The sequence below is a fragment of the Triplophysa dalaica genome, chromosome 5 (assembly GCF_015846415.1).
Source record: "Triplophysa dalaica isolate WHDGS20190420 chromosome 5, ASM1584641v1, whole genome shotgun sequence".
In the NCBI taxonomy this organism is placed as follows: Eukaryota; Metazoa; Chordata; class Actinopteri; order Cypriniformes; family Nemacheilidae; genus Triplophysa; species Triplophysa dalaica.
The window spans coordinates 9593194-9609992 of record NC_079546.1 but is presented as its reverse complement, the minus strand read 5'-3'; the positions used below and the strand labels follow the sequence as shown (position 1 = coordinate 9609992).

Below are 16799 nucleotides of genomic sequence, written 5' to 3'. Positions count from 1 at the left end.
ACAAAATCAGTTTGTCAAAGCAATGCATGAAGCTTTAATATATCACATTAAAAAAAAGGTTAAAATATTGAATAAATGTTGAATGATTTTAAAAAGTTTAAATGATTTCATTATCATACTAAAAAATTGTTGACAATCTAAACTGACAGATTACATTATAGACATGGGTTAGTTTATAGTCAAACACATTAAAGGATTCATTTACAAATTAAAAGATATTTGAGGAAATACAGTAAAACATGAGTCAAAAATATCATAAAGAATACTTGATGTTTACTATATGTGGAATATGTAGAATACCAGCCTTTTAGTTAAAGTAAGCTTTACATTTGAGTTGGCCTACAAACTTTACAGTATTTTCCAATTCTAAAGTTTGTTATATTAGGTACTGTCGTGATAACTATGGTTTCCCTTTTTTTCCAACGTTGTGTTGAGAGACAGACTGGGGTTTGATCTTGAGAACCTTTCATCTCCGAGAGGAATTTTAAAATGCCAATGGGCTTGGCGAATACACCAGCACGCCAGTCACCGCCCCGTACATACGGGTATAAAAGGGACACGGCGGTTGCCATTCACTCATCCTTTGTTCTTTGGAACCTGCTAGACATACATGTCAAGCTCCTTTCTCTTCGAGATTATCTTCCAGACTGCTGGATCTAGCATGTAGTGCAGCGGATTTCTCCCTCTCGGTTGCGGACTTCAAGATGTCTTCCGGGTTTTACTACCCTTACTTCGTCGTGCCCAAAAATGGTGTGGATCTGCGCCTCCTAATCAGGCACCTGCACAAGCTGCCATTCAGGATGCTGGCGTCAGTTCTTCACCAAGATTGGTCTGTGGCAATCGACCTGAAGGATCCGTACTTCCGAGTTTCTTTCCTCCCTTGACACCGGCCGTTTCTATGGTTCGTGTTCGAGGGACGAGCGTACCAGTACAAGGTCCTGCCCTTTGGTCCGGCGCTGTCTCCTCGGGTCTTTACCAAACTCGTGGAGGCTGCCTTAGCTCCCTAAGCAAGGCATGCGGATACTCAACTATCTCAACGACTGGCTTATCTTGGCTCTCTCGTGAGATGTATTATGTAGGCACAAGGACCACGTTCTCCGGCACCTAGACCGACTGGGCCTTCGGTGATGCCTCAGAGTTCCGCTCGGGCAGGTTTCGAGGCGCATTGTGGTTACGACAGACGCCTCCCACAGGGGTGGGGTGCCGTGTGCAACGGGCACACAGTATCGGGCAGTGGACAGGTCCCCGGCTGCAGTGGCATATCAACTGCTAGAGTTGTTGGCTGTCCTGTTAGCACTGAAGAGGTTCCAACCCCTCGTGCAGGACAAACACGTGCTGGTCCGGTCTTGCATGCCATCGGCTGGCAACTGGGTTGGGCATACACCTGGAAAGCACCTTCTCCCCCTCCCTGGGGTGAGTATAGTGCGCTATTCTAGCCTCCCTACTTTCCCCCTAAGGGTGAAGTATAGGCATTACATCCATCACTAAGCATTGGCAATTGTGGTAACAGACCGGGCGGAGCAGTCTGTTGGAATCAAGTCCATTACTGGTAGAGTCACCCCTCTTCAGGTGGACCCCTATACTTGGACTGTTGCCCCACACATAGTGACTCCCCTGCACGGTCGTCCCGTATGTTGAATTCCTCACTCTTGGTTCCCCTGCCGGCTAACCTGTGACCTCCATTCCGGTGGGATACCCCACATGGGGTCTGTCCCCCCTACTCCTCCGGTGCATTTTTTCGCATCTGTTTCTCCTCACCAGTGAGACCATGTTGGTGTCTTCACATGTAACCTCCCCTTGTGGTAGGATGCTGCCTCTGTAGTACACTCTTCAACGAGGAGAGAAGTGTTTCCCCAGTGTTCGTTACGGCCCCAGGCGAGGTCTCGCTTGTATAGAGTCTCTTTTACACCCGTATGTATGGGGCGGAGACTGGTGTGGTGGCCATTCCTCATGCCCATTGGCGTTTTAAAATTCCTCTCGGAGATGATAGGTTCTCAAGATCAAACCCCAGTCTGTCCCTCAGCACAACAAATCTTTCCCTTCATCAGGGAACAGACATTACAGTCTTAACCGAGATGTTTTCTAAGTGGTTGCTCAAAAGTTTTTTGTTTTAACCGATGCAATGAGTGCTTTGCAAGTCTTAGTCTTCAGTACTCCGTTGCTTTCGATGTTTAACTTGTGCATATAACTGAGAAACTGAGTCTGTAAGTTCATCAGCTTCATCAGAGTTCTTTGACTTTACTTGTTTAGTAACCACATCTGCACTCACACCTGTAGAGCACTTTGGAATTCCTGCAGAAGAATGTTTAACAGCAGAGTATACAGTATCAAGTGAACAGACTTGTCTGCTCTCTCCTGGATCTGTTTTGTGTTTTGGAGTGATGGAGGCATAATGGGGAGATTCTTGCTGATTTGGTGTATCCGCTCCATCAGATGACAGAATATCTCTATTGACATAAACAGACTCTCCCTCATTCTCCTGTAAAACAGATTAATACGTTTGGATGAATAGTCAAAACTTGTAACATTTCTAATCACTTGTTTTATTTGGGTAACAAGTTGATCAGTAAGTGATTGTGACTGTTTTGCGTTTGAGAGCTTTCATGTTTTTAGCGCCTGTTGTAACTCACATTTGTCGAAATTCTTCTTGTATTTCCTTCTGGTCTGTTCTGGGAGGGTTTTCTATTCTGAAAAGCTCTTCCTCTTCTGAAAAGCGAGTTTGTGTTAAACTTTTCACACTTACAAATTGACTTCAAAGATAGCCAAATATATCAGACAGTCAGTTATTGAATTTGTATTTTTCAGTTGTTCAATTTAACAGTTACACTATTAAAATGACAGTATAAGTTGTTCAAGTGAACTTTTAATGCATAAAACAATGCTGCAGCTTTTTCTGAACTAACATGCATTACTTATTATTAGTCTCATTAATAAGTTTCATTAATAGTTTCGTAATATTGAATAATATCTGATTAATATAAAATGTTTTTTATGCTTCTTTCTGACTTACCGTTTACAGATACATGTAATGGCACACAGTATCACTATCATTGAAACACCAACTCCATTTAGCAGAAAGTAAAAGTTGAAACCTGAAGCTGTAAAATATTGCAGAACCACAAGTTATTCAGTCAAGCATGCGCTCTTCTTTCACATAAAGAATCAATGCCACTTTTGCCACTGAAATATAGTGATTATAAAACTCCATACATTTCTGTTCTTGCGATATAACTGGTACTGGTACAGTAGGTTAAAATGCAGGTAAAATAGACAATGTGTAATAAATAAATAACAGTGAAAATGAAATTGTTTTTACTCACATTGGATGTCCAGCAACACTGATGTGTTTTGTGTACCATGTTGATTTCCCGCTCGACAGTAGGATGTGTGTGTTCGATCAGTCACATTGAAGGTTAGATTCTGTCCAGTCTGTAGCTGCTCCAGCCGTCCTCCATTCTCCCTGAACCAGGTGTAGTTCAGCACTGCTGGATTTGCATCACTTCTGCAGGTCAAAGTTACTGAAGTGCCCTCCCGTACAGAGTTAGATGGAAACACAGATACTGATGTGTTTTTAGGAGCATCTGAGAGGAAAACAAATTTAAAGCATCATTATATCATTTAAAGTCATATACTGTAAGTCAACAAGATTCATGTGATTTCCTCTTACACAGAACATGTAACGTGATGTTGCTCTGTGCTGTTGCGTTCCTGTTCTGTAGCTGGTAGGTTATATAACAGATGAAAGTGGCTCCATGTTGAAGATGAGAAGCAGTGAAGTTCAGATCAGAGAAGATCTCAGTTTGATTCTGTTGTTGCTGTAGTCTGCTGTCATTTATGGGGAGTCTGTCAGTGGATCTCCATGTGAGAGTTGGTGGAGAAGAGGAGCAGAGAGTGATAGCAGAGCAGCGCAGTCTCACCCCGTTCCCCTCTAACACCTCCTGAACCTCCATCTGCCCCATAAACATCTTTACTGTTGGGTTGGAGGGAGAATCTGAAATCAGATTTATTTTGTGTTGTATATCACATGTGGGATGCTTTGTGAACAGCGTTAAAGGGGTATGTTGAGCATTAATGGGGTATGTGACTTTCTCTTCATTAGTCAGCCTACATCATGTATATATTTTAAACATTTTATAATAGAAAATATTTTTGTTCTAAAACAAATAGCAAACCTTCAGATCAAAAGGTTTAAGGATCTTGATAAACAGGCATAAAGTTATGGTTATCCTTAGGTCTAAAAAAGTGTCTGCTTTTGGTAATGATCTAACGTAATGCCGAAAATGATAATCTAAGCAGAATATTGAATGCAGATTTCTGTCATCATCTTTTGCTCTGAGATGTAAATAAAGATATTGATCAGAGAAAGACTATGGTACCGTATATGTAAAATGTTGCATTTGTGTTTCATTTTACTAAACTGTTTAACAATTACTCTAAAATAATATTACTCACCAATCACATGTATTGAAACATATTTTGTTGCATAGGTATATTTCAGCCCATCTTTTCCTTCAATCCTGAAGAATAATTTTGCATCGTCATTTGAACTAAAGTTATAAAAGTCAGTGGTACAGTTCTTGTCTTTTAAATGTCCAGTTATTTTGCCAAGGTTGTTACTGATACTGGAGTTAAGCACTATTTGTTCAGACGAGTAAGGGTCATTTTTAAACCATACTCCTACAGCAGTGTCATCAAGATCACTGTCAAAAGACTTTTTAATATGAAATGTGCAGTGTATGGTCAGACAGCATCCATTCAAAGCTTCAATCTTCTCTGGCAGGCTGATGCTCCAATCTCCACACCGAACACCTACAACACAAACAAGAAATATTAAAAAAAAAACATTCAAATTAACAATTGTTATTTAAACAACAGGTTCATACTTTTTAAACTTCACAATTATATTTTAGCAGATGAGCATATGAATACACACATGCCACGCTAATGTTTTCAGCAAACTTTTACAATAAGGTTGTATATTTGTTAACACTATTTAATAAAAAAATAATCTAACAGTGATTCTGCAGAATTTATTAAACTATTAAACATTTTGATTTAAACATTAACTAACATTTTTTAAATCAAACATATTTTCTTGGTAAAAATACAGACAGGGTGATCAGAACTTGGCACTCAAAAGGGTTTTATTTTGTGATTACAGCCAGATAGATTATTTTACATTATTCCATTTATTACACAGCTATTTGACACGTGAGTAAACGAAACATAAAAATATATTTGAAATATTTGAGTTGTGTAACAACAAATTTTAATACACTGTTATAATGAATATTGTAAAAATGTAACCATGTTTTCACAGTTAATTTTCTTGGTGTATATGTATAATATGAACAAATTTAAGAACAAACCTTGTAAAAACAAATGATTTTCTGTGATGTCTTCATCTCTTTCTTAAAATGAGCTCACTCTTTTGGGGAAACTGTAAAGATGCATAAAGGACTAACACATCAACAAAACGATGAACAATTTTAACAGATTGTTTAAACTACTTTTAACGTAAAGAAAAATAAAGTTTTACTTACCTAAAATATATAACCTGTGTACAATCTTAACTGAAAGCAGATTGTTAAAATGTCACATTAATGGATCTTTGGATTCTATTCTGAAGCATCTGCTGATAATTTGAAACAACAGTAAATTAAACTTCCTGTGTGAACACAATATACTGACTGACATGAGCTGTATCAGTCCACTTCCTGTGACAACATGTTCCGACTTTCTGTACCAATGAAAGATTGTATAAACATATTACAAATACATATCATTAATACTTGAGATTAGGTTGCCTAATTTTATTGTTTATAATTTTATTTTTGACATGCTTATAATTGTGAATTTCTTTGCTTTTCTTCTTAACTTTTATTTATAAATACTGTAAACTGACATATAGATACACACACACACAAGCTTCTCTTGTGACGCTGTCTGCTGTGGTTTGATGGCTCTGCTGTGGTTTGTTCTGTTATGGTCACTCTAGGTCTCTGTTTTTTGTCTATGTCTTCTTCCTATAGTATATTAAACTTTTCTTCAAAATCAGTATAGATTTTTTTTTAAGACCCTACCCTATTTTAAGTCTTCAACATACCCAGCGTCCTTCAGAGAGCAGCAGAGCGCAACCAATCTCATACAATGCGCCATCAAGGCCACGACCTAGGTGATAGGCAAATCCATGGCCTTGTCTCGTGACGCTCTAGCGCCACTTATGGCCCGTTCAATTCCGGGTGCCGACAAAAATGAGTTTTTCTACCATATTGGTAATGTGGGTCTGTTCTAGCGCCCACCCAACCAACCGCTGTTAAAGCGGAAGATGTAATAATACACAACGTTTTCTGAAATGAGCAACCTTCCTCTAACTACGGGAGTCAAGCCCACACTAGGCAACGTACCTCCCCAAAGCATTCCAACCCCTTGCCACACGGGCCGAGTCCTAGCAGGTCATTCCCAGGCAGTCGAATTGGGTTCTGGGGATACTATAGCGAGGCTATACACTCCAGTTTTATGAAAAACACCAGTCAGGCAATTAACCATCTACAATTAAGATTTAACCTGAGCAAATATAAGCAAGTAGAAAGCTTTTACAGTAGCTCATGAAATAAATGTTTTGACAAAATCAGTTGTTCAAAACAATGCATAAAGCTTTAATTAATAAATGTATCACATTACAAAAAAGGTTAAAATATTTAAGAAATGTTTAACAATTTTAAAAGGTTGAAATAAATTCATTATCATGCTCAAACATGGTGGACAATCTAAACAGACAGATGTGAATTACATTATAAACATGTAAAAAATTAATAGTCAAACAAATTAAAGAGGCGACTATTAAAAGATATTTGAGGAAATACAGTAAAACATGAGTCAAAAACATCATAAAGAATCAAAGTACGTGATGTTTAGTGTGTGTGGACTATGCAGAATTCCAGCCCTTTAGTTCAAGCAAACTTTACATTTGAGTTGGCCTGCAAACTTTACAGTATTTGCTGATCCTAAAGTTATATTGTATTTCTGTAATGCTAACTACGGTTCCCTTTCTGTCGGTCTCTCGACGTTGTGTCGAGAACGACAGATGGGGTTCGCCCTTGAGAACCAATCAACTCTGACTACTATAGAAAAGGCCAATGAAATTTGGCGAATGCAATTTGCATGCCGGGCTCCGCCCCCGGAAATCCGGTATAAAAGGAGGCCGGCGTGCAGCATTCACTTACCTTTTGTTCTTCAGAGCCATCGCTCATGAGTACAACTCAGGATTCAATCCTCTACAACTACACGCTGGTGCTACGACGTGTTACAGCGGATCGTCCCTTTCTGCAGCGACCTTCCCCTGGGCGTCTCGGCGGTTCCGGAGGTGTTAGAGATTTTTTCTAAAAGTCCTTTTCAGGACTGACTGAGCATTCTCCAGCGCGGCATGTCCCGCTGTTCTCTTGGGTGCGGCACCCTCATCGAGGAGGGGGATGGACACGATCGCTGCATTAGGTGTCTGGGCGTCCAGCACACTGAAGCAGCGTTCGTTGACACATCTGCCTGCACTGCGGGCAGATTGTCATTCAGAAGTTGCGGTCACGGGTGGCTGTCTTCCTACGGGAACCAGCCACCATTTCGTCTGCTACCCGGGCTGTGACATCTGTGGCTACGGCCCCGATGACCACCCACGTTAGCAGCGTTAGTGATACGGGGAACTCTGCGAACGTAAACCCGCCAGCCAAGTGCTCACGGGCCGATCGCACCCCGATTCGCTCTTCTGAACGTTCCCCAACCGGCGGTGGCATACCGTCCGGATCCTCACGCACACACTCGGAAACGATGTGTGACGTAGATGAGATGTCGCTCGCAGCATCGGAGGGAGACTGGCATCCGACTCTGCCGAATCCAAACTCCACCCCCAGCGGTCGAGTTCAGGAGGAAGCAGAAGTGATGTCATCCGTGCTAACCCGGGGATACGTGGTTCCCGAGGTCGGTGCGCGGTGCAAACCGCGCCCACCCCGGGTGCCATGTTTTTCCCGGAGGTGCATGAGGAGCTGTGTAAAACTTGGAACGCTCCTCTCACGGACCGTTCCAGTGAAACCAGCTCCGGCTCCCTTACTTCCCTCGATGGTGAGGCAGCCAAGGACTGCGTCGAGATCCCCCGGGTGGAACGTCCGCCTGCGGTGCACCTGTGCCGCGGACGGCTACCACCTGGGGGGGGATCGACCACTCCTACCGTCCAAAGCACGTAAGACTTCGGCATCACTGGTGTCGAAAGCTTGCGATGTTGCGGGCCAGGCTGCCTCCTCTCTCTATGCCTTGGCCATCCTGCAGGTCCGCCAGGCCAGGGCGTTGAGAGGGCTCCACGAGGGTAAGGCCGACCCGGGTATAATGCAGGATCTCCGTGCCACCGCTGACAGCGCTCTACGGGCGACTAAGGCGGCGGCACGGGCCCTGGGTCGGACGATGTCCACGGTAGTGGTCCAGGAGAGACACCCCCGGCTATACCTTGTGCAGAAGAGTGACAGCAAGGAAGTCCGCTTTCTTGATGCACTCATCTCGCAGGGTGGGTTGTTGGTAACACCGTCGAGGACTGCGCTCAGCAGTTTTTTGACGGCGAAGCAGACAGTGGCAATTAACCACATTTTTTTCACGCCGCGACTCGGCCGCCTACAGGCCTCCGAGATCTCACGTGACGTCTGCTTCCCTGCAACCCAGGACCCTTTCGACATCGGCTCCGGTTCCTGTGCCCCCACAGGCGGCACCCCGGAAGCAGAGGTCGAGGGGGAAACCTCCACCCCGTCAGCAACCTCCTCGCGAGAAGGGACACTGACGGGAAGACCCCAGGGAGAACAACATCGGGCCCGAACCTTCACAGCCACGGCTCTGATCGGTCGGTACGGGACGACTCCTGCCTCGTCACCAAAGCCGGGCCCTTGTTAGGGCTTGGCGCCCACTTACTCACTGAGTTTTTTGTTCTCCCCGGGTTTACTTGCAGCCGATCGCACACTCCACTGGACTGTGCTCGGCGAACCGACCTCACACCCTGGCGAGGCGTGAGGTCGTACACATATACGACAGCCGTCACCACTCTCAAACCGACAGTGCGTGCCGTTGTCCCGCCAGGCAGGTAAGCAGGCGGAGCAAAAACCTTCCCTCCGGGGACTCCCCGCGACATGGTTAGCTCCGCCAGCCGACGAACCACCCCCCGTGGGAATGATGAAGCAGACCGTCCCCTTGGTCACCCTGTCACAGTCCCTGGGAGCTCGAGAGCTGCCCACACTGTCTCGCTGGCTAATGAGGGCGGTCCGTCTTGGTTACTCGATCCAGTTCGCCAGAGACTCACCCAAGTTTCGGGGCATCATCTCTCCCTCTGTCAGAGGCAGGGACGCCTCCGTACTTCGGGTAGAGGTCCCCACCCTTCTGGCAAAACAGGCATCGAGTTCGTCCCTCAAAACCAAGATGTTCAGTGGGTCACCACCCGCACTTCATCGTTCCCAAGAAAGACGGCGGGTTGCCCCCAAAGGCTGCGTACCCTGAACAGAGCACCTTCACAAGCTGCCATTCAGGGTGCTCACACAGAGGCGCGTCCCGACATCTATGAGGTGTCAGGATTGGTTCGTGGCAATCGACCTGAAGGACGCTTACTTTCATGTCTCGATCCTCCTCGACACCGGCCGTTCCCACGGTTCGCGTGCGAGAGGCGGGCATATCAGTACAGAGTCCTCCCTTTCGGTCTGTCCCTGACCGCCCTTTCTCCCTGAGAGGAGGAAGGCGAGCGGGTACTAAACTATCTCAGCGACTGGCCTATCTTGGCACACTCGCGAGATCTGTTATGTACACAAAGGGACCTGGTGCTCCAGCACCTAGGTCGATTGGGACTCCAGGTCAACCAAGAGAGGGGCAAGCTCTCCCCAGTGCAGAGCATCCTCTTTCTCGGTATGGAACTCAGCTCTGTCACCATGTCGGCACACCTGTCCGCAGTTGTGCCCAACCAGTGTTGAACTGTCTGAAATGAACATTTTTAGGCAGACAGCGGTCCCCCTGAAACAATTCAGAGGCTCCTGGGACACATGGCGTCCTCGCGGGCTAATACCCCTCGAGTTGATGCACATGACACCGCTCCAACACTGGTTTCAGAGTCGAGTTCCGAGGAGAGCGTGGCACACCGGCAGCAGGCGCATGGTGATGCCGCCCTGCTGCCGACGCACCATAACCCCTAGTCTTTATGACTTTTTCGACGGACTCAGGTCCCTCTGAGCAGGTTATGAGGCAGGTCGTGGTGACGACTGAAGTCTCCCTGCAGGGGTGCGGTGTAGTGTGCAACGGGCACGCAGGTGGGGTGTTGGACGAACCCCCGCCTGCGCTGGCATATCAATTGCCAAGAGTTGTGGGCTATGCTACTTGCACTGAGCAGGCTACGGCCTCTCGTGCGAGACATGCACGTGCTGTTCCGAGGACAGCACTATAGCTGTAGCGAATACAGATCGTCAGGGTGGCGTTCGCACACAGCAGCTAAACACAACTTGCTCGACGCCTCCTCCGGTGGAGTCAACAGGTGACTCGTTCCCTGCAGGCCACACACCCCGGGCAAACTGAACTAGACAGCCGACGTGCTTTCTCGCCAGTTTATGCCTCGTGGAGAGTGGCGACTCCACCCCCGTGCAGTCCAGCTCATTTGGAGGCTGTTCGGGTAGGCCCAGGTAAAACCTGTTCACCTCCCGTAACACCACCATTTGCCCGCTTGATAGTCCCTGCCCTCGGCACGGATATCCTTGCGCACAGCTGGCCGCGGGATGGGCGGAAGCACACCTTCCCCCCCCCAGGAGCCTTCTTGTACAGACTCTGTGCAAGGTCAGGGAGCAGGAGCACCAAGTGTTATTGGTTACACCACACCGGTCTAACCGCACTTGGCCTCAGAGCCGATGCTCTGGACAGCGACTCCCCCTGAACCATTCCCCTGACAGAGGACCTGCTCTCTCAGGGGAAGGACACGTTCTGGCATCCCAGATCAGACCTCTGGAACACCCATGTCTGGTCTCTAGACGGGACGAGAAGATCCTAAGATGGCTACTCCCCCTATACGGCTGAGACCATCACCCAGGCTAGGGCCCCATCTACTAGGCGGTTACACGCCTCTAGACGGTGCCTCTTCTCGTCCTGGTGTCTTTCTCAACGAGAAAGACCCACTGAGGTGCTTGATCAGGATTGTGTTCCCCTCCTCACGAGACTGGAGACTAACATCTCCCTTCCACACTGAAAGTGTATGTAGTCGCTATTGCCACTCATCACGACTCAGTCGGTGGAAAGTTTCTAGGGCAACACGACCTGGTCACCAGGTTCCTAAGCAGCGAGAGGGCGGAATCCGCCTCATCTCCGCTCCATACCCTCTTGGGACCCTAAGTGGTCCTGGGGAGCCTCAGGGCCCCCCAAAGAGCCCCTCGGAGGTTCCGATCTTCCTCATAGAGTAAGACGGCCCTCCTGACGGCGCTCACTTCTTTCAAGAGGGTAGGGGACCACCGAGCATCCTCCGTGTCCCTGGATTGCCTTAAACTCGGCCCTGGAAACTCTCACGTTATCTTGAGACCCAGGCCCGGATGCGTGCCCAAGAAGTTCCCACTACTCCCTCCGGGGCCAAGTGGTGAACTTGCAGGCGCTCCCCATAGGGGAGGAAGACCCAACCCGATTAGTTTTGTGTCCAGTACGTACTGGACCGCACGCAGAGCTCTGAAGCTCTGACCAGCTCCGTGTCTGTTGGAGGACAGCAGAAGGGGAAGGCTGTCTCCAAACAGAGGCTGGCGCACTGGGTCGTGGACGCCGTTACGACGGCATTCCGATCTCAGAATCTCCCATGCCCATTGGCAGTGAGGGCTCACTCCACACGGAGTTTAGCCACCTCCTGGACACTGGCAGAAGCGCCTCTCTAGCAGACATCTGTAGAGCTGCGGGTTGGGCTATGCCCAAACACCTTCGCAAGGGTTAACAACCTTCGCGTAAACCCGGTGTCAGCCCACGTCCTGCGTGGCGACATGTAGGACTGGCATCCGGGGGGGCGTATGCCTGCGAAAGCACCTTTCCACCCTCTAACAGGTTGGGTCAGTGTGCTATTTACCTTTTCTTCTTACCCGAACACATCGCTAAGAAACTGGTACCTCACCAGCCTCCCTTCTTACCCAGACACTGGTTAAGAATAGGCATTCCATCCATCACCAAACAAGCACCCCCTGGGGGCTGGCTGGGCAGAGCAGCCTTCCCCCTTAGGCCGGGATACCATGTGAGCTATCACAGATAGCTCTAACCGGACCTAGTGCTACCGGACGTCTGTAACACCCCCTCCGTGGGCTGTTCCGTCTGATGTATCCTCATGAGAATGGTTCCCACTCCTGGTAACCCATGAGCTTCCCCAGGTGGGCCTCCACCTCGCGGTTAACTACTCAGTCCGCACGTTCCATGCGTTCTCCTCCAAGGACGAGACCATACCTATATCCACCATATTCCTCCCCACGGGTAGGAGGTGGCCTCTGTAGCGCTTCTCTGATTAAGAGTCGCGCTTACCCGGTGTAAACTGATCTGGATGGCCTCTCGCCTATAGAGAGCTAAGGCCCCGTCCGTGAAAGTTACCGGTCAGGGCTGTACCCATCTTTCTCCAAGAAAGCTCTGGAACCCCCCGACCACCACACTGGAAGGTTACAGTCTCACGAAAGCTTCGAGATGACACGCCCAGGCTTGTTACCGTCGCTTCGCTAGAGATTGTGACGCGATACAGCGTTGTGGCGTTTTCCATAGGCAACCCCATCTGTCGTTCTCGACACAACGTCGAGAGACCGACAGAAAGGGAACGTCTTGGTTACGTATGTAACCTCAGTTCCCTGATGGAGGGAACGAGACGTTGTGTCCCTTATGCCACGAACACGTATCGTATTCTGCTGCAGTTTGAGAGGTCTCAGGCTCTTCAGAACAAAGGTAAGTGAATGCTGCACGCCGGCCTCCTTTTATACCGGATTTCCGGGGGCGGAGCCCGGCATGCAAATTGCATTCGCCAAATTTCATTGGCCTTTTCTATAGTAGTCAGAGTTGATTGGTTCTCAAGGGCGAACCCCATCTGTCGTTCTCGACACAACGTCTCGTTCCCTCCATCAGGGAACTGAGGTTACATACGTAACCAAGACGTTTTCTAGGTGGTTGCTAAAAAGTTTTGTTTCAACCCATTGAATGAGTTCTATGCTCCGCAGAAAATGTACTCCAATTGCTTCTTACGCATATACACTTTGCTACTTGCAGTGTGACAGTGTTTTTTGTGAAACAAGTCTTACTCTTAAGAACTCCTTGGGATTGGATGTTAAACTTGTGCATATAACTGAGAAACTGAGTCTGTAAGTTCATCAGCTTCATCAGAGTTCTGTGACTTCACACATCTATAGAGCACTTTGGAATCTCTACAGAAGAATATGTAACAACAGAGTATACATTATCAAGTGAAGAGACACGCCTGCTCTCTCCTGGATCTGTTTTGTGTTTTCTGAAGGTGATGGAGGAATAATGAAGATTTTGGTGTATCCGCTCCAACAGAAATTCTATTTTGACAAAAACAGACTCTCCCTCATTCTCCTGTAAAAAAAAATAATACTTTTGGATCAATATTCAAATATTGTAGCATTTCTATACATTAGTTTTATTTGGGTAACAAGTTGATCAGTAAGAGATTGTGACTGTATTGTGTTTGAGAGTTTGCATGTTTTTAGTGCCTGTTGTAACTCACATTTGTCGAAACGCTTCTTGTATTTCCTTCTGGACTGTTCTGGGAGGGTTTTCTATTCTGAAAAGCTCTTCCTCTTCTGAAAAGCGTGTTTGTGTTAAACTTTTCACACTTACAAACTGACTTCAAAGATAGCCAAATATATCAGACAGTCAGTTATTGAATTTGTATTTTTCAGTTGTTCAATTTAACAGTTACACTATTAAAAAGTTGTTTAAATGTACTTTTAATAAGTAAAATATAAAACGAGGTGATATCTGCAGACAAACAATGCTGCAGCTTTTTCTGAACTTACATGCATTACTTATTATTAGTCTCATAAATTAGTTTTATTAATAGTCTCGTAATATTGAATAATATCTGTTTAATAAAAAATGTTTTTTATGCTTCTGTCTGACTTACCGTTTACAGACACATGTAATGGCACACAGGATCACTATCATTGAAACACCAACTCCAATTTGCACAAAGGAAAAGTTGAAACCTGAAGCTGTAAAATATTGCAGAACCGCCAGTTCAGTCAAGCATGCGCTCTTCTTTCACATAAAGAATCAATGCCACTTTTGACACTGAAATATAATGATAATAAAACTCCATACATTTCTGTTCTTGCGATGTAACTGGTAGTGATACAGTAAGTTAAAATCAGGTAAAATAGACGCGATGAGTAGCAGTGAATGGAAACAACAATGTTTAGTGAAAAATGAAATTGTTTTTACTCACATTGGATGTCCAGCAACACTGATGTGTTTTGTGTACCATGTTGATTTCCCGCTCGACAGTAGTATGTGTGTGTTCGATCAGTCACATTGAAGGTTAGATTCTGTCCAGTCTGTAGCTGCTCCAGCCGTCCTCCGTTCTCTCTGAACCAGGTGTAGTTCAGCACTGCTGGATTTGCATCACTTCTGCAGGTCAAAGTTACTGAAGTGCCCTCCAGTACAGAGTTAGATGGAAACACAGATATTGATGTGTTTTTAGGAGCATCTGAGAGGAAAACAAATTTAAAGCATCATTATATCATTTAAAGTCATATACTGTAAGTCAACAAGATTCATGTGATTTCCTCTTACACAGAACACATAATGTGATGTTGCTCTGTGCTGTTGCGTTCCTGTTCTGTAGCTGGTAGGTTATATAACAGATGAAAGTGACTCCATGTTGAAGATGAGAAGCAGTGAAGTTCAGATCAGAGATGATCTCAGTTTGATTCTGTTGTTGCTGTAGTCTGCTGTCATTTATGGGGAGTCTGTCAGAGGATCTCCATGTGAGAGTTGGTGGAGAAGAGGAGCAGAGAGTGATAGCAGAGCAGCGCAGTCTCACCGCGTTCCCCTCTAACACCTCCTGAACCTCCATCTGCCCCATAAACATCTTTACTGTTGGGTTGGAGGGAGAATCTGAAATCAGATTTATTTTGTGTTGTATATCACATGTGGGATGCTTTGTGAACAGCGTTAAAGGGGTATGTTGAGCATTAATGGGGTATGTGACTTTCTCTTCATTAGTCAGCCTACATCATGTATATATTTTAAACATTTTATAATAGAAAATATTTTTGTTCTAAAACAAATAGCAAACCTTCAGATCAAAAGGTTTAAGGATCTTGATAAACATGCATTCAGTTATGGTTATCCTTAGGTCTAAAAAAGTGTCTGCTTTTGGTAATGATCTAACGTAATGCCGAAAATGATAATCTAAGCAGAATATTGAATGCAGATTTCTGTCATCATCTTTTGCTCTGAGATGTAAATAAAGATATTGATCAGAGAAAGACTATGGTACCGTATATGTAAAATGTTGCATTTGTGTTTCATTTTACTAAACTGTTTAACAATTACTCTAAAATAATATTACTCACCAATCACATGTATTGAAACATATTTTGTTGCATAGGTATATTTCAGCACATCTTTTCCTTCAATCTTGAAGAATAATTTTGCATCGTCATTTGAACTAAAGTTATAAAAGTCAGTGGTACAGTTCTTTTCTTTTAAATGTCCAGTTATTTTGCCAAGGTTGTTACTGATACTGGAGTTAAGCACTATTTGTTCAGAGTAAGGGTCATTTTTAAACCATACTCCTACAGCAGTGTCATCAAGATCACTGTCAAAAGACTTTTTAATATCAAATGTGCAGTGTATGGTCAGACAGCATCCATTCAAAGCTTCAATCTTCTCTGGCAGGCTGATGCTCCAATCTCCACACCGAACACCTACAACACAAACAAGAAATATTAAAAAAAAAACATTCAAATTAACAATTGTTATTTAAACAACAGGTTCATACTTTTTAAACTTCACAATTATATTTTAGCAGATGAGCATATGAATACACACATGCCACGCTAATGTTTTCAGCAAACTTTTACAATAAGGTTGTATATTTGTTAACACTATTTAATAAAAAAATAATCTAACAGTGATTCTGCAGAATTTATTAAACTATTAAACATTTTGATTTCAACATTAACTAACATTTTTTAAATCAAACATATTTTCTTTCTAAAAATACAGACAGGGTGATCAGAACTTGGCACTCAAAAGGGTTTTATTTTGTGATTACAGCCAGATAGATTATTTTACATTATTCCATTTATTACACAGCTATTTGACACGTGAGTAAACGAAACATAAAAATATATTTGAAATATTTGAGTTGTGTAACAACAAATTTTAATACACTGTTATAATGAATATTGTAAAAATGTAACCATGTTTTCACAGTTAATTTTCTTGGTGTATATGTATAATATGAACAAATTTAAGAACAAACCTTGTAAAAACAATATGATACAAATGATTTTCTGTGATGTCTTCATCTCTTTCTTAAAATGAGCTCACTCTTTTGGGGAAACTGTAAAGATGCATAAAGGACTAACACATCAACAAAACGATGAACAATTTTAACAGATTGTTTAAACTACTTTTAACATAAAGAAAAATAAAGTTTTACTTACCTAAAATATATAACCTGTGTACAATCTTAACTGAAAGCAGATTGTTAAAATGTCACATTAATGGATCTTTGGATTCTATTCTGAAGCATCTGCTGATAATTTGAAACA

General features: G+C 44.5%; 1 protein-coding gene across 6 annotated transcripts in view; it reads left to right on the top strand.

Annotated features, from left to right (window-relative positions):
* The window catches only part of ints13 (integrator complex subunit 13), an 87690-nt gene that overhangs the window by 2416 nt on the left and 68475 nt on the right, over positions 1 to 16799 (top strand). The window lies entirely within an intron of this gene.